Source organism: Fukomys damarensis, unplaced genomic scaffold (genome assembly GCF_012274545.1).
Source record: "Fukomys damarensis isolate Sample0158 unplaced genomic scaffold, DMR_v1.0_HiC HiC_scaffold_16, whole genome shotgun sequence".
Lineage (NCBI taxonomy): Eukaryota > Metazoa > Chordata > Mammalia > Rodentia > Bathyergidae > Fukomys > Fukomys damarensis.
Window position 1 is genome coordinate 103203807 of NW_022900928.1, and position 21339 is coordinate 103225145.

Sequence of the window (21339 nt, forward strand, 5' to 3'; positions counted from 1 at the left end):
TATTGTATATACGTAGATTGTACTAATAACCTCAATAAAAAGAAAAAAAATAATGAGCAGGAAAAAAAGAGCCATAAGGCAAGATAAATTCACACCCAGTATGTGAATTACTAACACACTTAGTAACCCTACTCCTCTGCCCACAACCTGAGAATCAAGACTTATTATGTAAAGGTACAGAATCCCAATGATGAATGTAATTGTATTGTATACGTAGATTGTACTAATAACCTCAATAAAAAGAAAAAAAATAATGAGCAGGAAAAAAAGAGCCATAAGGCAAGATAAATTCACACCCAGTATGTGAATTACTAACACACTTAGTAACCCTACTCCTCTTTGCCCACAACCCAAGAAGATCTATAGTAATCATAGTCTTAGTTTCCTTCCTTTCCTTCACTTTCACATGATTTCAAGTTCTGTAAAACTGCTGTTTTTAGTTCACTCTTCTCTTAGGAATTTCCTCCATTTTCTCATCAATTCCCTCAGTGATTACCGATCCCTAAATTGTCTATTTTAAGAGCAGAAGACTTTTGAGTGGTAAGTAAACTTAAACCAAACTTTACCCTCTTCTTATTTTGGCAGTGACAGTACTACTGTGCCAGGGCTCCAGGTACTAATAAGGGATGATCTTAATGATTGTATTGGTTATTAACATTTATTGAACACTCACTGTGTACCAGGCGAATGGCTGAACACTAGACATAGTAGACCATATTTGCACACCTTAGAGCATTCAATATACAGTTACTATTATATTTATATTTATGGATAAGGAAAAGGAGAGGCAGAATTTTTTAAAATACAGTTTTGAGTTTTATTGAAATCTTACATGAACAAGAAATTGGAAATACAATCACATCAAAGAACAAATTGTCGTAACTTTGATGTTTAAGCCAAACAAATTTGTAAGGCAGATTTCAAAAAAGTATGAAGATGCTGGGCGTGGTGGTGCATGCCTGTAATCCCAGCACTCAGGTGGCTAAGGCAGGAGGATCTCTGTAAATTCAAGACCAACCTGGGCTACACAGTGAGTTCCAGGGCAGTCTGAACTACATAGTAAGACCCTGTCTCAAAAAACCAAAAAAAAAAAAAAAAAGTGTGAAGTTATAACAATTTAAAAACACAGTTAATCTACTTCTAGGAATGCAAAACATACAGTCAGTCATAGGTTATTTTCAATACAAGAAAACTTAAATTTGTTTGGTTTAATTTCTTAAAACTACTAAGACAAAGCACTACCTTGTATTTTTTTATTTACAGCATACTTCATACTCCTATCTAGTCTATCCCAAATCCAAAAAAATGAAGCTGTCCAAACCAAAGGTTCTGCAAAATCATGGTTAACAACTTGCTTTGAAGCTAAAATGAAGCCTGAAATGATAAAAAGCATTGTAACCCCCAGAATAAGGGAACTCTGCAAGCCCAATAATGTCCAAGAGCATTTATGAAAGGAAGAAAAATAAAAAGACTTGAGTATATACACAATAGTGATTTCTTCAGCCCAATATAAATGGCAGAAAACTGCTACTTAAAGATGAAACTGGCCAATTTTTTTTTGAAAAATGTAGATCTAGAGCCAATCATATCTTGACCGTATCATTTTCAAGCCTTCACTTATCTATTTCCACGGTTGCCCATAAGTATCCTGATAAAATTCTTGGTTGACATTATTGTAACCATAGTTACCAGAATAGTCAACACCTTACTGAATCAGCTGCTGAGCAGTGGGATGGGAACCCAGTTCTGTTGCTTGTTGGTCAGATGATGCTTGGAATCAGGTTGGTTGTCCCCATCTGCCTTTCTCTTGCCTCCTACATTGCCCCCATGATTGCCCCAAGCTCTGTGGAAACTACTGCATCCCTGCTGTTGTGCAGGACCCCTCTGACACCCCTAGAGCCTCTTGGCAGTCCCAAAGATGCCCCCCTCTGTGAATAGCCAGCTCTACCTCTTGGAGGTGATGCTCCCTGCCCCCTTCGTGGTGGTGAAGTACCTTGCCCTCCCCTTTGTCCTCCTCTTCCTCTTACTGCATAGCCACCATCATAGCCGTAGTAGGGATCTTTATAGCCTCCACAATAGCCATGATAATCATAACCATGGTAATCATCATAGTAATCTTCATAGCCATAGTAATCTGAAGTAATAGCCACCTCTACCTCCACCACAACTTCAACCTCTGACTGGAGGTGGCATATGAGGAGGAGGGTGATAGTAATAATCTTCAAACGCAGTACTTCTGGAGGCCTGTCTGGCAGCTTGGTGCTCTTTCCTTTTCTTGTCTGGTGGCTTAGCTAAGACTATTACATTTTATTCCCTTTCTATTTCTTTTCCATTCATTTCATCCATAGCCTTAACAGCAGGTCCTCTGTCTTCAAAATGAACAAATGCACCATCTTTCAACTGTTTTACTCTGTCAGTTTTCCAAATTCAGAAAATAACTTTTCCAGTATTTCTTCTGTAACTGTAGTAGCCAAGTTTCACACATACAACTTTCACCTTAGCCATGACTTCTGGATCAGGTTCTTCCACAGGGCCAGCCCATTCAACTGTAACTACATTTCCCCATACTTTTACTTTTCTACTCATCAGCCAATGTCTGGCTTGTGCTGATGACTTGTGATCCTCATATTCAGGGAAGCAGAACCCCTGGTTCTTCTTTTTGTCATGGGTTGATGATAGAGAATAATACCCACCAAACCCTCTCTGTGACTTTACTGAATTCTTCCAGAATGTTTTCTTTAGTCTTGTTCTTCAGGATGGATCCAACAAAAAGTCTGTTTTTGCCATGCCACAGAAATACACACTCCAAGGTGTTTTCCAGGGTGAATTTCATAGCTGTCACACAGTTTAACAGCTTCCTGTGCAGCTTCCTTTCCACAGAAAGTAATAAACACTTACCCCTGGTTCTGACCAGACAGTGGATCCATCATAAGACATAGATCCCAAATGGGACCAGCCTTCTCAAAAAGGGGTACCAGCTCATCCTCATATAGATCTCTTGGTATTTTACCTACAAAGACCTCTGTTCCAATCCCAGGCTGCACACCTGAGTACACACTGTCTAGTGGAGGACCACCACACTTCCTTTGTCCTGTTGTTACATCTAGAGTATGACCAGTCCTCTCAAGGCCTTGATCTTTGCTTCATCAGGTCCCTTTGTGGACTCTTTCACTTTGCTGCCCTCTTTGAGAGGCAGGATTTTAAGTGAGTTGTCCAACAGTGTGCAGTAAATGCCAGAGACAGGATGAAATTCCAGGAAGTCTGAATCTAGGATCCTATTTCCAGCTGCTACCCTTAGTAGGTTCTTCCCTTGCCCTCTGACTTCAGGGAGGCTGTCTCACATAATAGCTAAGTGGTTTTGGAGCCAGAGCACCTGGGTTCCATGCCAGCTCCTCACTTAACTCCTTCATGATCAGATAAGTAAGTTATTTAACTTCTCCTCATATGGTTCCCCTGAGGTATAACTCATTCATCCATGTTGAAGGTTTTGGCCTGTTACTGGCATACAGTAGGCATTCGGTTATTACAGCCCAGGCCTCAGTGGAGCCCCACTAACTGGCTCACTGCTACTTCAACTTCACAGCTGCAGCTGTGACCTGGGCTCTGCTACTGACTTTTCCATATTAGTTTATATATAGCAATTTCATATGTCATTTCCATGCCCAAAAGGCTCCAGTAGAGCTGGGTTGATAATTTAATCAGACCCAGATTCCTTGGCATGGTGTTCAGATATGTTTCTATACATTTCCTGGTTTGCCTGCCTTATTCTCTCCCTATACACTTAACATGTGATCTTGTGGTTTATATCTTGTTTTTCTGAAATATAGCATAGTAGGGCTTTCTTTTGTTATCCTACATTTTAAAAATTGTCCCTAGGTTCTCTAAGCATGTTCAAATATTCAAACAATTTTCAGTGACTATTTTCCAACAAACCCTCTCTAGTTAACTCCATCTCTGTTTGATCATGTCAGTTACCTTCTAGACATGTCTTGGAATATTTGGATTATGTTACTTTGTACTTGTTTGTATAGACCTTAGGATTTTTATGCATTATTGATTCCCCTCATAGCAACTTTTAGTCCTCAAGACCAGTCATCATGGTTTATCTTCCTTTCAACCTTTCCTTCATGATTAAGGCAAGTACTTCAGCTGAGTTCAGTGGTGCGCATCTGTAGTCCTAGAAGGTTGAGAGTTTGAGGCAGGAGAGTCCCACTTAGACAATTTAGGGAGACCCTGTCTCAAAATAAAAAATAAGAGAGACTAGGGATGTAGCTCAGTGGTAGAGTACCTGTGGGCTTGATCTTCAGTACCTTAAAAAAAGGCAAGCACCTCATAAATGCTGTATGAAACAGCAAATATAAGAGAAGAAGGCCTGTTAGGGGTAAAGCAATGTGACACTAACCTATGTAGCTGTACTTCCAGCAAACAAGTGATGCACTTTGCAGGTTGGTGCATCATGCTATAACTTTTACAGTAAGGCAGCCTCTGCCTCTGAAAAACATGGCATCCTTGCAACAGCAGTCGGAAGATGATGATCTTTTAATTTTCCATTCCTGGGTGTGTAGGCAGGAAGGACCGAAGAAGGCAAAGGGTGGGCTGCCGTGACGTGTCCAGGGGACTTTGCTGACACAGTGAAAAGCCAGTTACTGCACACTGGGGACGACTCAGGTTGTACCTAACTCTTGTCACCTGACAGAGCACAGCTCTCAATCTGGCAGCTTTCCCTTCCTCTTTAGAGAACATATTCCCCTGCCATGTATCTCCCTGGATCCCTTCTTTCGCTTCCCAAAATCTTTTGGGAAGCCAAAGATTGGATCCATGGTTACCATGTAACTCTGGATGAGCGATAGAGGGGAAGCAATCTAGAGGTTTTCAAAGTTAACACTTGAAAGGAACGCCAATTACTTCTTTGGTAGCACGACAAACAGAAAACAGTAATTAAAACCATTGAAATAAAAACAGCCATTCAAGGTATACCAAGCAGAGCACAAAAGGCCTGTCAACATTCACACAAAGAGGTAAGGATGATCAAATTCCATAGGGTTTAGGTGAAGCTTTTACTTTAAAAGTGAAAAAAAAAAAATTAAGTCCTTAATAATCCACAAGGTAGAATCAGAGGATTTTAGAGTTCATGTAGTTGAAGTTTTATATTTTACAAATAGGATGACTGAGGCTGAGAGAAGAGTAGTTCTCTGAAGGCCTCAGCAGTGGTAACAGAGCCATGATGAGAACTTAGGTCTTTTGAATTTTCATTGCATCCACTAAGAAGAAAAGATGTTTGTACCTGAACAAGGGTCTCACTTTAACTAAGGCCTGGGGAGCAGATGTAGACAGAATGCCTTTGCAGAAAGATAAAGGTTCTGATGACTCTGCCCCTTTATGCTAACCAGTAACCCAATGGCCCTGGCTTTTCTTTAGAGATCCAAGTTCTCTGAATTACATGATGATTTCAGCCCCAAGTTGTGGGAAGTGGGGAAGAAAAAGAGAGAGAAAGAGAGATAGGAAGAGAAAAAGGGAGGGAGGGATAGAGAGAGGAAGAAGGAAGAGAAAAGAAAGAAGAGAGAACAAAAGAAAGAAAACTGTTATAAAGCAGAAACAACCTTCTTCATGGCTTGGGGGACAGTATGGAAGCAAAGAGGAATCAGGAGGACCTAGAGTCTCTAGAACCTAGCTCTGCCATTAACTAATTTTAGAAGTCATTTAACATCTCTGGGCCTCAATTTTCCCCTACGCAAAATAAAACCATTCTGTTAAATGATTTCTAAGGTGTCTTGTATCTGTAATATTTTAGAACCACATTAGAGCAGTTTTCATGGCTCATAATATTAATGGAATTTTATCATATCTCAAACTGGTAACAGAAAAATTTGTGTAAAATGAGGGTGGTAAGCAAGTAGCTGATTAATTCACTTGAACAATTTTTATTAGGTGCTTACACTTTGCCAGGCCTAATACTCTCAAGACAAAGACATGATTTGTGCTTTCAGAGATTGTCAACCTCAAAGATAACTTACAAGATTCTGTCTGTGTCCACAGGTAATGTATTGTCTAAGTACTATCCCAGTTTGATCAAAGATTAAACAAGAAGCAGTCTATTCAGTAGGGCTTTGCCAAGAGGTGCAAGGTCCTGATTTCTTTTCCCTTCTTACATTTCCATCAACTCCTGGGCGTTGTAAGTAGTAGGTGCTGATGAGTCACTTCAACAACCCTCCTGAGCAGTACAGTTGGTGCACCCCTGCAATCCCAGCACTCTAGGAAGCCAGGTAGATTGTATATTCGATCCCTGCCTGGGTAACTTAACAAATTAGTGAGACCTTGACTCAAAATAATAAATAAAAAATGGACTGGGCTGGGGCTTTAGCTCAGTGGTGCCACTGCCTGTCTTGCAAGCACAAGGTCCTGAGTTTGATCCCTGGTACAAAAAACAAAACAAAACAAAAAAAAAAGACTGAGGATGTAGCTCAGTGCAAAGGCCTTGAGTTCAATCACTAGTACCACAAATAGCAACAAAAATTCACCTGAAAAGCATTCACAAGCCTGATTCATGCTTTTTGGCAAAAGTGTGGTAGGTCAGACACTACATTATCAGTGCTGTTCACCAAAAGTATTATAAACAGTAGAGGGTAATATTACCTCAAATTTGATCCTGGGTCACAGCAACATGCTAGGACTCTGGAGTACATGCCTATTGCTCTGCTCAAAAGATGGACACATCTATGTTAGCATCTCTTTGGGAAACTAAAGGCAAGAAGTAGTCTAAATAGTACTGTATAGTGTTTTAGAAAAGGAAAATGAAAGCTGGACATGGTGGCACATGCCTGTAATCCCAGGAGGCTGAGGCAAGTTCAAGGCCAGCCTAAACTACATAAGGGGACATGTCAGAGCCTCCTCACAAATAAAAATTTTAAAACTGAAAAGAAAGGATGAAATATAAGTATATTATTGAAGAACCAACTGGAAAATTTTAATCTGAACATGATTCCTGAAAATTAATTTTCATCTAGTACATTTGTCTCACTGGTAGCCTTCACCTCATGCCACTAACAAACTTCCTAAAGGTTTTCTTTATCTTTTAATTCCATTTGGCCAAGTAATCCTTATTTTCCAGATTTTCAACTCATTTTCCAAATAACAAAGTTCTCAAAGATTGCCCACAACCCACTGGCTCACTGACCCGGTCCTTCTGTCTCTCTTGAGACCTGTGTTATTTATTGCTCTTCCTCCCTCCCTCCCTTGCTTTAAAAAAAACATTTTTTTTTTTTGTAGTTTCTGTAGTGAAACCCAGGCCTTCAGACATGCTAGGAAGGTGCCCATCTATTCTTCCTTGAAATTCTACTATTTGCTAAGCTTTTGCAACATGATCCTACTTCTCTTTCCCCTGTTTCTACTTTATCTTCTTTGCTGTTTCTGTCCCTAATCGAGGATACTGTCCTTAATCAAGGATACCACCCTTGAACAATCCTTACAATACTCAGTCTTTAAATAAGTCACACATGTGTAAATGCCAAATAGTTTCTCTGGTGTGAAAAACTATAATAGTACATAAGATCCTAATGAGATAATTGACAATGTGAAATAGGAAGAAAAGGGCTAAAGGTGTAGGAAAGTGGGAAGGGTAGGGGAAAGGTAATAAGGGAAAAGAAAAAAATAGGAGAAAATGGAAATAAAGTGTTTGTAAATGGGGAGGGGAAAAGGGGGTGAAGGGAAGGCAGGGACAAGGGCAAAAATGAGAACAAAGACCTGTCATGTAAAGGTACAAGATCCCAATGATGAGTGTAACTGTACTGTATACCTAAAATGTACCAACAAACTCAATGAGAGAGAGAGAAAAAAAAACCTCAGTCTTTCAGGAATTCCCAGTGCCTAAACTCTTTGTTTTCTGCAATGGAAACCAAGTTCCGGAGGCATCCTTGAGACTTGTCAGAATATATGTAAAAGCAATATATTTATTGTAAGTCTTAAATTTCAACCTCTGCTCTTGTCACATACTACCACATACACAGGTGTAGTGTGGTTAAACTCATCAGAACTCTATATAAACAGCCAGGGGTGTGGCTGCAGTTCAGTTCGCCAACAGTCCCCATGGCCACTAGGTATTTCTAGCAAAGTGATAACTTGGCATGTGGAGTCATGTACACAAGTAACCTTGAATCATTTTATTATGTCTTAGGTATTGCCCTTTTACAAAACAGTACCTATTTTATGTATAAATTACCTAAGCTACTGAGGTGGAGCAAGACCAGGCCTCAAACAAAATAACTGAGGCAAAATGGCCAGCCTCTGAAGAAAACATCCCTGTGGTCAATTCTCCCATGAATGAGATAAGAACAGGAACCTCTGCCACCAAAGCTAAAAATCATGGAGATCAGGACTCTGTCACCCTCCTCTCTTTTGGGAACCCACTCCATTTGCAAAATTTTTATTTAAGTTTGTAATAGTTTGGAGCCTATCTGATCATAATCCCTAAACTAAGATTAGTTATCAGTTATAATGTCAGCAAAATCCTTCCCAGACAACTTCCAAATGGGAATAAAAATATATTGAGCAGTTCATTGCATATTACATGAGCAGCCCATTATTATATCAGGGAAAAATCCCAATGATGCTCAGTAACTAGAAAGCAAAAAACAGCTACAGGGAAACTATATGACTAGAGTACTGTTCTCTAAAACATGCTTTAAGCATGGAGTAGATTTCCCTGCTTCGTGTGTGTGTGCGCACAAGCATGCACATCAGGGCATTTAAGATATTACATAGAATATTTGAATATTAAAACCTAATTAATCAATAACTATAAATAAAACAAAGAAAGTAATTCATATCATTTTCCCAAACAATTTATAATTAACTTTCCATGCATTTTATATGTATTTCATACATAGAAAGAGAATCATGTTAACTATATTATTTTGAAGCCTGTTATCACTGACAACATGTCATATAATTATTTAAGTGGCTCTCTTAAGTGGCAGTTAAGTTGGCCTTTTATCACCATGGATTCTGTTTTTTTGTTTTTTGTTTTGGTACCGGGGGTCGAACTCGGGTCCTTGTGCTTGTGAGGCAGGCAGCGGAACCACTGAGCTACAACCCCGGCCTCACCATGGATTCTGTATCCACAGATTCAACCAACTTCAAATCTAAAATATTTTTAAAAATTACATCTCTACTGAGCATGTATAGATTTTGCTCTTGTCATTATTCCCTAGAGAACACAATATTACAACTATTTACATATCATTTACTACATTCTATTAGGAACTATGAGTAATCTAGAGGTGCTTTAATATATGGGAGAATGATGTAGGTTATATGCAAATATTGCCTATTATCTTATTTCAGGGACTTAAACATCTGTGGATCTTGATATCTGTGGTGCTACTAGAACCAATGTTACATGGTTATCAAAGACAACTACATAAAAATGTACACATGAACAAAAAGATATGATCAAACTATTGTATGAATTACATCATACTTTCTTTAATTCCCACTTCTTGGATTAGGTTGCATTATGGGCTGAATTGTACCCCCCTCAAACTGGTATGTTGATGTGCTAATCCCCATATCTCAGATTGTGGCCATATTTGTTTTAAAGAGGTGACCAAGTTAAAATGAAATTATTAAGGCATCCTAACCCAATAGGACCGATGTCATAAGAAGAGCAAGTGTGGATACATTTACAGAGAGAAGACATATTGAGTGCATAGGTAGAAGATGCACATATACAAACCAAAGTATGAGGCCTCCGAAGAAACCAACCCTGCTAACACTTCAATCTCAGGCTTATGCCTCCAGAATGACAAGAAATATATTTGCTCAAACCATATAGTCTATGGTACTTTGTTATAGGAGACATAGAAACTAATACTGTACAGATTATTTCCAGTATTATCTAATTGGGAACATCTTTGAATCTAACTCTCAGGGCACACATCCAATTATTTTCTTAGAATACATTTCTTAAGGGTAAGCATCTCTTTTAGGGTTCTGGTCTGTTTTGCCAAATTGTTTAGGCCAATGGTACAATTTCCAAATAATTCTTTTTTCTTTTTCTTTTTCTTTTCTTTTCTTTTTTTTTTTTTTAAGACAGGGTCTCACTATGTAGTTGAGACTGACCTGGAACTCATTATGTAGGCCAAGCTGGTCTCAAACTCACAGCGATTGTCCTGCCTCAGCCTCCCAAGTGCTGGGATTACAGGCATGCACCACAATTCCTGGCTTCAGATAATTCTTTTTTCTTTCTTTTATAAGGCAGGCAGCAGCACCAGTGAACTAAATCCCCAACCCTCCAGATAATTCTTAAGACTGGTCTTACTGATGTCAGAGTTTTCCATAGTTTTTTTCTGTTTTCTCTAATATGTATTTTTTTTCAGAAGAGGGAAAATCCTGGGCTTCTTTTTGTAGGAATGTGATACACAAATATAAATAAAATGGCAATAGGACAGGTGTAGCAGGAGCCTTGGACCAGGCCTGGAAAGTAAAGTGGGATGATGGGAGAGTCTCATTATTAATGCAGAGCAAAGAGGATGTATGGTAAGAGAAGAAAAAGGAAGACACTCTAAGGGAATGTCTGTGCCTTAAAATCTTGCCAAGCTCATGAGCAATATGAAACAGTAATTATGATTTGCCTGAGATTCATATAAATCCATAGAGCCTGTTTACAGAAATTCCTTTGTGCCACAGAATAGTTATGCATTTGAGCTAAGTGCTGAGGAAATTATAGTCTGACCCTTCCATCTTCTAAGAGATCTCTGGTCTATTCCTAAGTGGTAGCAGGCAAGGATTTGCTTGGGACCAGGAAACTAAACTTCAAGGCTTTGTTTCAGGACCTGTCATTAATTGCTGTCCATTATTTTTCATCACAGAATACTGAGAAAGTAGGAAAAAGAAAAAATATGTTTGACACTTTACCAAGCAAATGCCACAGATTCTTCCACTTTTGTATGAAATTTATAAAATATAATTTATGAAAAATTCAGTAAGAATTTAAAAAAGAAATTTAGGGATAGATTCGTTTATAGAGTATGCCTAAATGGTAAGAGAAAAACACAAAAATTAAAAACATTTCTTTTCTATTTCTCTATCTGGAAATGAGAAGGGGAGCAGTTGAGGACAGTGAATGGGAGGGAGAGAGGAAGGGAAAGAAAAAAGGATCAGAATGTGATATGTGTGCACTAAACCTGATGATGAATGCATTTATTATGCACTGCAATGTATATTAGTAATAAAAAAGGGAAAAATTTTGATTCCCGGTTCCAAAATGAAAAGGGAAAAATTATGTGTTTTTGTGAGTTTTCCATGAGGAATACATACTACTTTTATACTAATGAATATACTCATTTTTAAAAGGGGAGAAAAGAGGCCCTTCCTTTTACTATAACAAAAATTCCATATTAGGACCTGGGATTTAGCTCAGTGGTGCCACTGCCTGCTTCGCAAGTGCAAGGACTTGAGTTCTATCCCCAGTACCAAAAAAAAAAAAAAATTCCATATTAGATTGAATTAAAATAAGTTGTAGCTGGTCATGGTGGTGCAGCACCTATAATCCCAGCACTCTGGAGGCTGAGATAAAAGGATTGCCACAGGTTAGAGCCTGGACTACATAGCAAGACCCTGTTTCAAAAAACAAAAACTAAAAATGAAACTGTAGAGTTTTAAGAGATGAAAACAGTTATGAATGATAATGTTGGTTGTACCACATTGTAGTTGTATTTAACATCAATGAACTGTACACTTGAAATGGATAAGATGTGAGCCATGCATGGTGATTTGTGCCTTTAGTCCCTACTATTCAGGAAGCTAAAGCAGGAGAATGAGAGGATTACTAGAACCCAGGAGTTCAGGGCAGCCTGACGGTATAGCAATATATTTTTTTCTCCAAAATCTTAAGCTCTATTGTGTATATTTTAACAAAATGTTAATAAAAAGAAAATGTTATATGGAATAGTGGCTTGAAAAGACAAGACTGGATGTTCATCAAGAGAATGAGAAGAGAAGCATAGACCAAGAAGAAATACTTACAAAAGATACCCAATAAAAGATTATTATCCAGGGCCAAGGATTTAGCTTATATATATAGATAGATAGATAGATAGATAGATAGATAGATATACATACATACATACATACATACATAGAGGGAGAGAGAGAGAGAGAGAGTTATCCAAAATGAATGGTTAAAATGGAGGGCGAAAGCACACAAATAATTAAACTGTGGCAAAAGCACATCAACTGTGTGTGAATCAAATGGTTAAACAACAAGAAGTTTAGATTAGTGAAGCGTGTGTCTGGTCATGTCCTTCCCCTTTCCCCAAGAAAAACTGCTCAGCCTTGAGATAGCTCCTGGCCCAACATTCTTTTCTCTTACTTTTTTCTCTTATACTGATATTCTAAATAAAAGCTAGAAAGTTTTCAGCTTGAGGGCTCTTCTTGTCCATAGAGTCTCTCTACTGGTTAGGTGCTTTTGGTTTAGAATATCCCATCTGGGCCTCTTGGTGACTGAACTAAGTTTTGTCTCTGAGCAATCTTTTTCATCCTCTATGCCTACCATGGTCACATATTGTGACACTGGTAAGCAGGTGAAGCAATAGGAACTCACTGCCAGTGTGAATGCAAAATGATATAGCACTTTGGTAGTTTCCTACCAACTAAACATACTCATATGTATAACACAGTGATTATACTTCTTGCTGTTTATCTAAAGGGATCAAAAAACATAAGTCCATCCAAGGAGATATATATAGAAACTTTATTCATAACTGCAAGAACAAAACCCATCAAGGACACTGTGCTGCTCGTCCAACTCCTAGCCAGCTCTGCACCTGGGTTCCCTTCAGCACAGAGCAGTATAAGTAAGTGACCACCAGATGACTGATCTTTTGGAGATAAGGCCAAGTCCCCTGAGGATAGTTTCACTCCAAGACTGTAGTGTTATTCTGGCACAGAGACTGGATGAGAAACAACCATGGGAGACAGACATGAAAAGGATCCCCTGGGAAGCTCAAGCTCAGGCCAGGAAGGTCACAGGGCTGCATTCTGTGGTGAGAGGCCAGGTTTGGTGGGTACATCCTTCGAGGGGGCTAGATCTAAAGGTATGGAACTGAGTTCAGTGGTCTGCTTTGAGTCCCCACCCTCCTACCTACAATCAGTGGAGACCAATGGTATGCAGGTCAATATCTGTAGGTCAATGTCTGGTGTATTTTATTGTTGATGCTAAATCATGGGTCTCTTTGCATCAGCAAAGGGTGGTACATGATTGGTTCTTAAACTTTGTCAGTATCCAGTTTATATTTGATGCTATTGTTGTTACTGACTTTACTACTATAGCCAAGGTGATATAGTTGTTGCTGTCAATTGGTTTTCTCTGAATGCCAATATTGGTATTGCGGGGGGGTCATAAATAATATTGCATCCCATTCCTGAAGAACCATGTACTGGAAAAAATAAGCTGCAATCTTTCCTCCCAAAAAACAGAGATAGCTGGATCCCAGGACAGAGACAAAAGTTCAATAGTTAGTCATGCCCAGAGGATATCTCTAAAAAGTGGACGTTAGCTAAAGAGGTTTCCAATGGTAGGAATAAGTAAATACCCATCATTTATGACATTCAGTGTAAATGGTCTCAATTCCCCAATCGAAAGCAATGAAGCAATCCACTACAATCAACCAGCAAACCTCAGCACAGAAAACAAACAAACAAAAAATAGAACCATAAGAAGACAAGGCAACAAAATCCCTCCAAAAACTCTTAACTCCCCTAAACCCAACCCAGGTGACCCTAATGGGGTAGGAAATCAGAGCCACACAGCAGAAATATCTGAGAGAATATCAGTGGATGTAATAAAACAGATTAATAAGGTGCTTGTAAATTCAAAGAATATATAACTAGCCAGATAATGATCGTAATGAAACAAATGATCAGCATGTCTTCCAAAGACACTAATAAAAATACAATGGAGCTAAAGAAAGTGAGGCAAAACATGAATGCCGAGCATAAAAGAAAATTAGAGTCAATTTTAAAAGTTCCAGACAGAAATCTGAGAGATTAAAAATATGATTGAAAGTATGGACAGCGAAAGCAACAATTGTGAGGACAGTGTCAGATCTAGACAACTGGGCTATGATTGATGATCAGTTAATGAGAAATACGTTAAAAATAACAAGAGAACATGAAAAATGGATCCAACAGTTGCTAGATGGCACAGAGAAAACTCAGATTAATTGGAATTAGTGAAAAATCACAAATTAACACAAAGGGCATAAAAACCTGTTTACAGAAGTAATAGCAGAAAACTTTCCAAACATAGAAAAAGAATTTAACATGCCATAATTGAGGCACATAGAATTCAAAATAGCCATGATCAGAAGAAAACAAATACAAATAAACAAACAAAAAAACCCACTCCACAACACATAATTAAAAGAACACAACACAAGAACAGAACCTTTGGGGGCAGGCACTGGGGATTAAACTCTGGACCTTGCACTTGTGAGGCAAGCTAAATCCCCACCCCAAGAACAGAATCTTAAAAGCTGTTAGAGAAAAAGTAATGAATCACTTATAAAGGCAAACTCCAGAATTGCATTAGACTTCTTACCACAAACCTTAAAGGCCAAGAAGAGCTTAGAGTGAAATTTTCAAGCTCTAAAAGAAAACTTCCAACTTAGACTAATACATCTTGCAAAACTATCCTTCAAAATTGATGAGAAATAAGATATTTCCATGATAAAGAGTACCTAAATAAATTCATGACTACCAAGCCAACACTCCAAAAATTCTCAAATACATCCTACAAAGAGACAATGAAGCCAACAATGACAAAAGATTCAAGACAATAAATGCACCAGATAGGGTGAGCAATTCAGTAGAAGGGAAAGAAAAGAAAACAAGCAGGAAAAAATGCAATACAGGAATAAGTCAGTACCTATTAGTTATAACAATCAATGTGAATGGTCTCAGTTCCCCAGTCAAAAGACACATTAGCAGAAGAGCTCAAGAAACAAAATTCAATGGTATGCCAAAAAGAAATTCACAGATTAAAAATCAAAGGAGGGCTGGGGATTTAGCTCAGCATTTCAGTGGCCTGCCTTGCAAGCGCAAGGACCCGAGTTCAATCCCCAGTACCAAAAAAAAAAAAAAAAAAAAAAAAAAAAAAAAATCAAAGGATAGGAAACAATATTCCATGCAATGGGAGCCTGAAAACAAGCCAGAGTACTTAGCCTGTTTTCAGACAAAGTGAACTTTAAGCCAAAACTGATCAAAGGAGGCAAAGAAGGACACTCGATATTGGTTAATAGAACTGTACAATAAGAAGAGATAACTTTTTAAAAATTATTATTATTATTTTTGAGATAGGGTCTCACTATGCAGTTTGGGCTGGCCTCAAACTCACAGCAATCCTCCTGACTCAGCTTCCCAAGGGCTGAGATTACAGGCATGCACCATCCCATCTGGCTGAGATAACAATTTTAAACAAATATGCATAAACCAACCAGTGGTGTACCCAACTTCATAAAATAAATACTATTGGACATAAAAGATCAGATAAACATTAATACAATTATATATGTGGAACTTAATACTCCACCACTATCACAAATAGATAGATTAACTAAACAAAAGATCAAAGAAATATCAGAGTTGAACCAAACCTTCAAATTAATGGACTTAGTGGATATATACAGAATGTTCCATCTCAAAATAATAGAATACACATTCTTTTCAGCAGCATGAAACTTTCCCCAGAGTAGACCACATTCTAGCTAATAAAGAATGCTTAAGTCAATGCAAAACAAATTTTTATTATGCATATTATCAGATCACAGTGCAATGAAACTAGAAACCAATGGCAAAAGAAACCACAGAAATTATGTGAACACATAGAGATTAAACAACACACTCTTGAATAATCAATGGGTCAAAGAAGAAATTAAGGGAGAAATATGACAGTTTCTAGATGTAAGTGATAATGACTGTAAAACTTAAGGGAACTTATGGGACACAATTAAAACAGTCCTAAGAAGAAAGTTTCTAGCTGTGAATGCCTCCATCAGAAAAGCAGAGTAAGCTCAAATAAATAATCTAATGATACACCTCAAGGTCCTTCAAGAAGAAGGAGAAGGAGAAGGAGAAGAGGAAGGAGAAAAGGAAGGGGAAGAGGAAGAAGAAGAAGAAATCCAAGTCCATACCTAGTACAAGGAAGGAAATTAAAAAATAAGAACAGAAATCATGAAACAGAGCCTACAAAAATAATACAGAGAATCAATGAACCAAGAAGAGTTAAAAATCCTGATAATCCAATAACAGGAATTGAAACTTAAGCAGTAACAAAAACTACCAGCTGAGAAAAGCCTAGCACCCGATGGCTTCACTGCCAAATTCTATAAATTCTTCAGGGAAGATCTAACACCAGTACTCCTCAAACTCTTCAATGAAATCAATAGAAGTACACCTGAAGTTATTCCTGGAAGCTAGCATTAACTTGATTCCAAAACCAAACAAAGATCCAATGAAAAGAGAACTATAGGACATAGATGCAAAAATCCTCAACAAGATACTGGCAAACAATGCAATAAATCATCAAAAAGATCACACATCATGACCAAGTAGGCTTCATCCTAGGAATGCAACAATGGCTCAACATATACAAATCAATAAGTGTAATCCATCACATAAACAGAAACAAGAACAAAAATTACATGATCATCTCAATAGATGCAGAAAAAGCCTTTGACAAAATCCAATACTCATTCATGAATAAAACCCTAAAGAAAATAGGTATAGAAGGACCTTGTCTCAATCTAATAAAAAAACCTACAGCCAACATCATTTAAATTGATAACCAAATTCAGCAATGTAGCAGAATACAAAATCAACGCACAAAAATCAAGGTTCCTATATATGATAATGAGCTCACTGAGAGAGAAATTTGGAAAACAATACCATTTACAGTAGCACCAAGAAAAATTAAATACATGGGAATTAACCTGACTGAGGAAGTGAAAGGCCTCTACAATGAAAATTATATCACTATGAAAAAGGAGATTGAAGAAGACATCACTAAATGGAAAGATATTCCATGCTCCCAGATAGGCAGAACCAATATAGTCAAAATGGCTGTATTTCCAAAACTGATATACAGTTTTGGATAGTTTAATGCTATCCAAATCAAAATACCAACAGCATTCTTCACAAATCTGAAGAAAACAATCCAACATTCATATGCAAAAAAGAATTAAGATATATTATATACAGTACAAATTCCCTATTATGAATATGATCAATATATATGAAAAATATGTATTAATTAAAAAGTTAAAAGAAATTATGCTGGGAAAACTGGGAATCCACATGAAGAAGATTGCACTTAGACACATATATCTCACTATGCACTAAAGTAAAAAAAGGATCAAAGATCTAAATGTTAAAAACATAAACAGTCTGCTGAAGATAAAATAGATAAAATTTTTGAAAATATGGGCTTAGGTAGAGATCTCCTAAACAGAACTCCAATGGCACAAGAAATAACACCAAATATCAACAAATAGTATTATATCAAGTTTAAAACCTTTCGCACAGGAAAACAAACAACCCAACAGAATAAAAAGACAATCTACAGAATTGCAAAAAAAAAAAAAAATTGCCAGCTATTCCTCAGAGGACTAACGTCTTGATTATAAAGAGAACTTGAAAATTTTAAACTAGTGGGTATATGATGATGCACATCCACAATCCCAGCATTTGGGAGGCTGAGGCAGGGCAATTGCCACATGTTCACAATCAACCTGGGCTATATGGTGAGTTAAAGAACAGCCTGAACTATATGGTGAGACACTGTCTCAAACAACAAAAACAGCAACAAGTTAACCCCCTAAAATAAAAGACTCAATCAAAAACATGGGTGAGTAGACATTTCTCAGAAGAAGGAGTACTGATGACCAATAAATATATGAAAATATGTCAAACATCTCCGGCCACTAGAGAAATGTGATTCCAAACAACACTAAGATACTATCTTGCTCCAGAAAGAATGTCCTTTCAGAAATCCAATAATAACAAATGCTGGCAAGGCTGCAGGGAAAAAGTAATTTCCCTTCTAGGTATCGTTCCAAAAGAGTTAAAGTCTTCATATTTCATTGATACATGCATACTCATGAATCACAATTTTTAACAGTTAAGTCTTGGAAACAGCCCATATGCCAATCAACAGATAAATGAATAAAGAAAATGTGGTATTTATACACAGTACTAATCTGCCATAAAGAAGGATAAACTTGAATCATTTATAGAAAAATGGATATACCTTGAGACCATAATGCCAAGTGAAATAAATCATACACACAAGTTTAAATATTGCATGGTTTTTCTTATATGAGTAACCCAAAATATAGATAAAGAACAAAGTAAAAAACAGATAATAGGAAGAAGGGAGATCTTTTTTAAATGAGAAGAAACAAAGCCAGGCATGGTGGCACACGCCTGTAATCAATCCCAGCACTCAAGAGGCTGAGGCAGGAGGATCATTGTGAGTTCGAGACCAGCCTGGGCTACGTAGTGAGTTCCGGGTCAGTCTCAACTACATAGGGAGACCCTGTCTCAAAAAAATAAATAAATAAATGAGAAGAAGAAAAGATGGAGGGAAAGGGTGGAGGGAAGGGGAAAAGAATGAGAAAAGAGAAAATTGAAGAAAACATAGGAATAGAGCTTTTGCAAATGGGAAGAGGAACAAGAATTGGAGGGAGTTGGGAGGGATGGGAGACAAAGGGAACAAAAAAAGAATTAAGATACATTTTATGTTCATGTACAAATTCCCCCATGATAAATGTAATCATGTGCTGCAAACAAGGACTAATAAAAATATTTAAAAAGAGAAAAAGAAGTCAACTTTGGATAAATGAAATGTGGTATATCCCTTCAACTGAATATTGAATCAGTGATAAAATACTCCTCCCAAACTCTTGTTAACCTAAATTCTGTAGCAATCATTGTTATTATTTCACTAATGGAAGCCTCACAGTAACACATTTGTTTTACTTGTGCCTCAGTCTTTTATTTTATAAAAAAGTTAATTCAGAGAATGTCCAGTTATATAAGTAGGTCACATGCAGACTCACTATCCACCGTCATCTCGAGAGTCAGCTCATAACAGTTTCGAATTGTTCTGGGTCACTGGGAGGAAATTTTGTACCTCAGATTCTTGTGGTCCTTTTTTGATTGATGGATGATTGATTGTGGTACTGGGAATGTAACCCATGACCTCCTGCAATCCAGGCAAGCACTCTGCCACTGAGCTACACCCACAGCCTTATATCCTTGAATTGAAGCTTGCTTTAAATTGCATAACAGTGCATGATTACAAAGACTGAGATGCAGAAAAACTATTTTGTCACACTATAATCATTTAAACCATGGGTGTCTAAACTTCTGGAGTGATTGGACCACAGTAAGGGAAGAGGTGTTGTCTTGAGCCATATGTAAACTATATCATATAGTTAATGCATATAAGCAACAAAACTTCCATGGTGGAATACAAAAATCAGTAAAAAATCAGTAAAAAATCTAGTATTAGTGATGTCGTATATATAATTACAAGAAAATCATAAGCAAAAAACTATGGATTTGCTTTTCTGCCAGCTCCCCCCATGCTCCCCTGCGCCGCTCGGGTTGCACCGCACTCAGTCTGAGCTCCTGGCTCCCGCTAAGCTAGCGCTGCGTCTCCCTTCAGCCACCATCTTGATTATCTGTCGGGACCCAATCAGCCACGATGAGATGTTCTCCGACATTTACAAGATCCGGGAGATCGCGGGCAGGCTGTGCCTGCAGGTGGAGGGCAAGATGCTCAGTAGAACAGAGGGGTGACATTGATGACTCACTCATTGGTGGAAATGCCTCTGCTGAAGGCCCCGAAGTTGGCGAAAGCACAGTAGTCACTGGTGTTGATACTGTCGTGAACCATCACTTGCAGGAAACCAGCTTCACAGAAGAGACCTACAAGAAGTACATCAAAGATTATATGAAATCAATGAAAGGCAAACTTGAAGAAGAAAGACCAGAAAGAGTAAAACCTTTTATGACGGGCTGCAGAACAAATCAAGCACATCCTTGCTAATTTCAAAAACTATCAGTTTTTTATTGGTGCAAACATGAATCCAGATGGCATGGTTGCTCTCCTGGACTACTGTGAGGATGGTGTAACCCCATTTACGATTTTCTTTAAGGATGGTTTAGAAATGGAAAAATGTTAATGTATTCGGTGGTTACCTCAGATCTATCACTTCAAATTGGCTGCTGCTTGTCATCCATGCAACACCGGGATTTTAGACAAGTGGGACTGATGTCATCCTGAACACTTTGTTAATTTTGACTATGATTTATAGAATGGAGACATTGATTTTTAGGGGAAAAAACAAAACATGTCATGTACTTTGTCTAAAAATAAAGTGCATATAAACTCATTTGAGAGAATCCCTCTTAGTTTTAACACATGTATAAACTAAATCCACCATAGTGTTTGTGGAGAAGATAGAGAGAGGCTGGTCACAGACCACTGCTAGAAAGCATGACTGTCTTCAGATAACTTCTGCAGTGGAAACTACTGGGACTGGAATATAAGACAAGAATCCAAGTTCTAATTCTGAGTTGCGGTGAAGGGGAAAAGACCATGCTCAAAGCAGTGCCAACATTTGAAGTGGAGCCTTATGTATTTCATCACCTACAGTGGAAATAGTTAACCCTGGAAGAGCTTACCAAAAGAATAAAAAGACTCAGTTGGAAAAAAAAGAAACAACCCAACGTATTTGATATATTATTATACGCTATACTGTCAATGCTAAAAAACTATTTGAACACATTTTATGAAATAAAAAATAAATTTCAGTTGAATACATAAATGAAAAACTTATGTTTGTTTAACAGCAGTGAATGCCCAAACTGTGTATGGTGGTGCCCAAATGTAATCCCAGAATTCTGAGAAGCTAAGGCAGAAGAATCTCAAATTTGAGCCCAGCCTGGGAGACAGTGATTTAGTGAAACTTTGTTTCAAAACTAAAAAAAAAAATTATTTAAAGAGTTGGGGATGTCACTGAATGTGAAGACTCCGGATTTGGGGACAGGGGTAACCTTGTTTATTAATAAAATCTGTTTTTTCTTTTTGGACAAGTAGCCCTCCACCATAATTTTATTTTCTTTTTTCTTTTTTATTAGTACATGTTTGTGGTACATGATGAATGCATTCATTATGGGGAGTTGGCACATGTACATGGCATGTTTTAATTCCTTTTATATCCCCTGCCCCTGTTATCTCCACCCACCCTGGTATCTCTTGGTTCCCTTCCACTGTGT

The 21339-nt window shown here is 37.8% G+C and overlaps 2 pseudogenes; one reads left to right on the top strand and one right to left on the bottom strand.

Annotated features, from left to right (window-relative positions):
* Positions 1-1741: 1741 nt before the first annotated feature.
* Positions 1742-19125, bottom strand: LOC104856713 (annotated as a pseudogene).
* A 609-nt stretch (positions 19126-19734) lies between these two features.
* LOC104856711 lies at positions 19735-20243 on the top strand (annotated as a pseudogene).
* The last annotated feature ends 1096 nt before the right edge of the window (positions 20244-21339 follow it).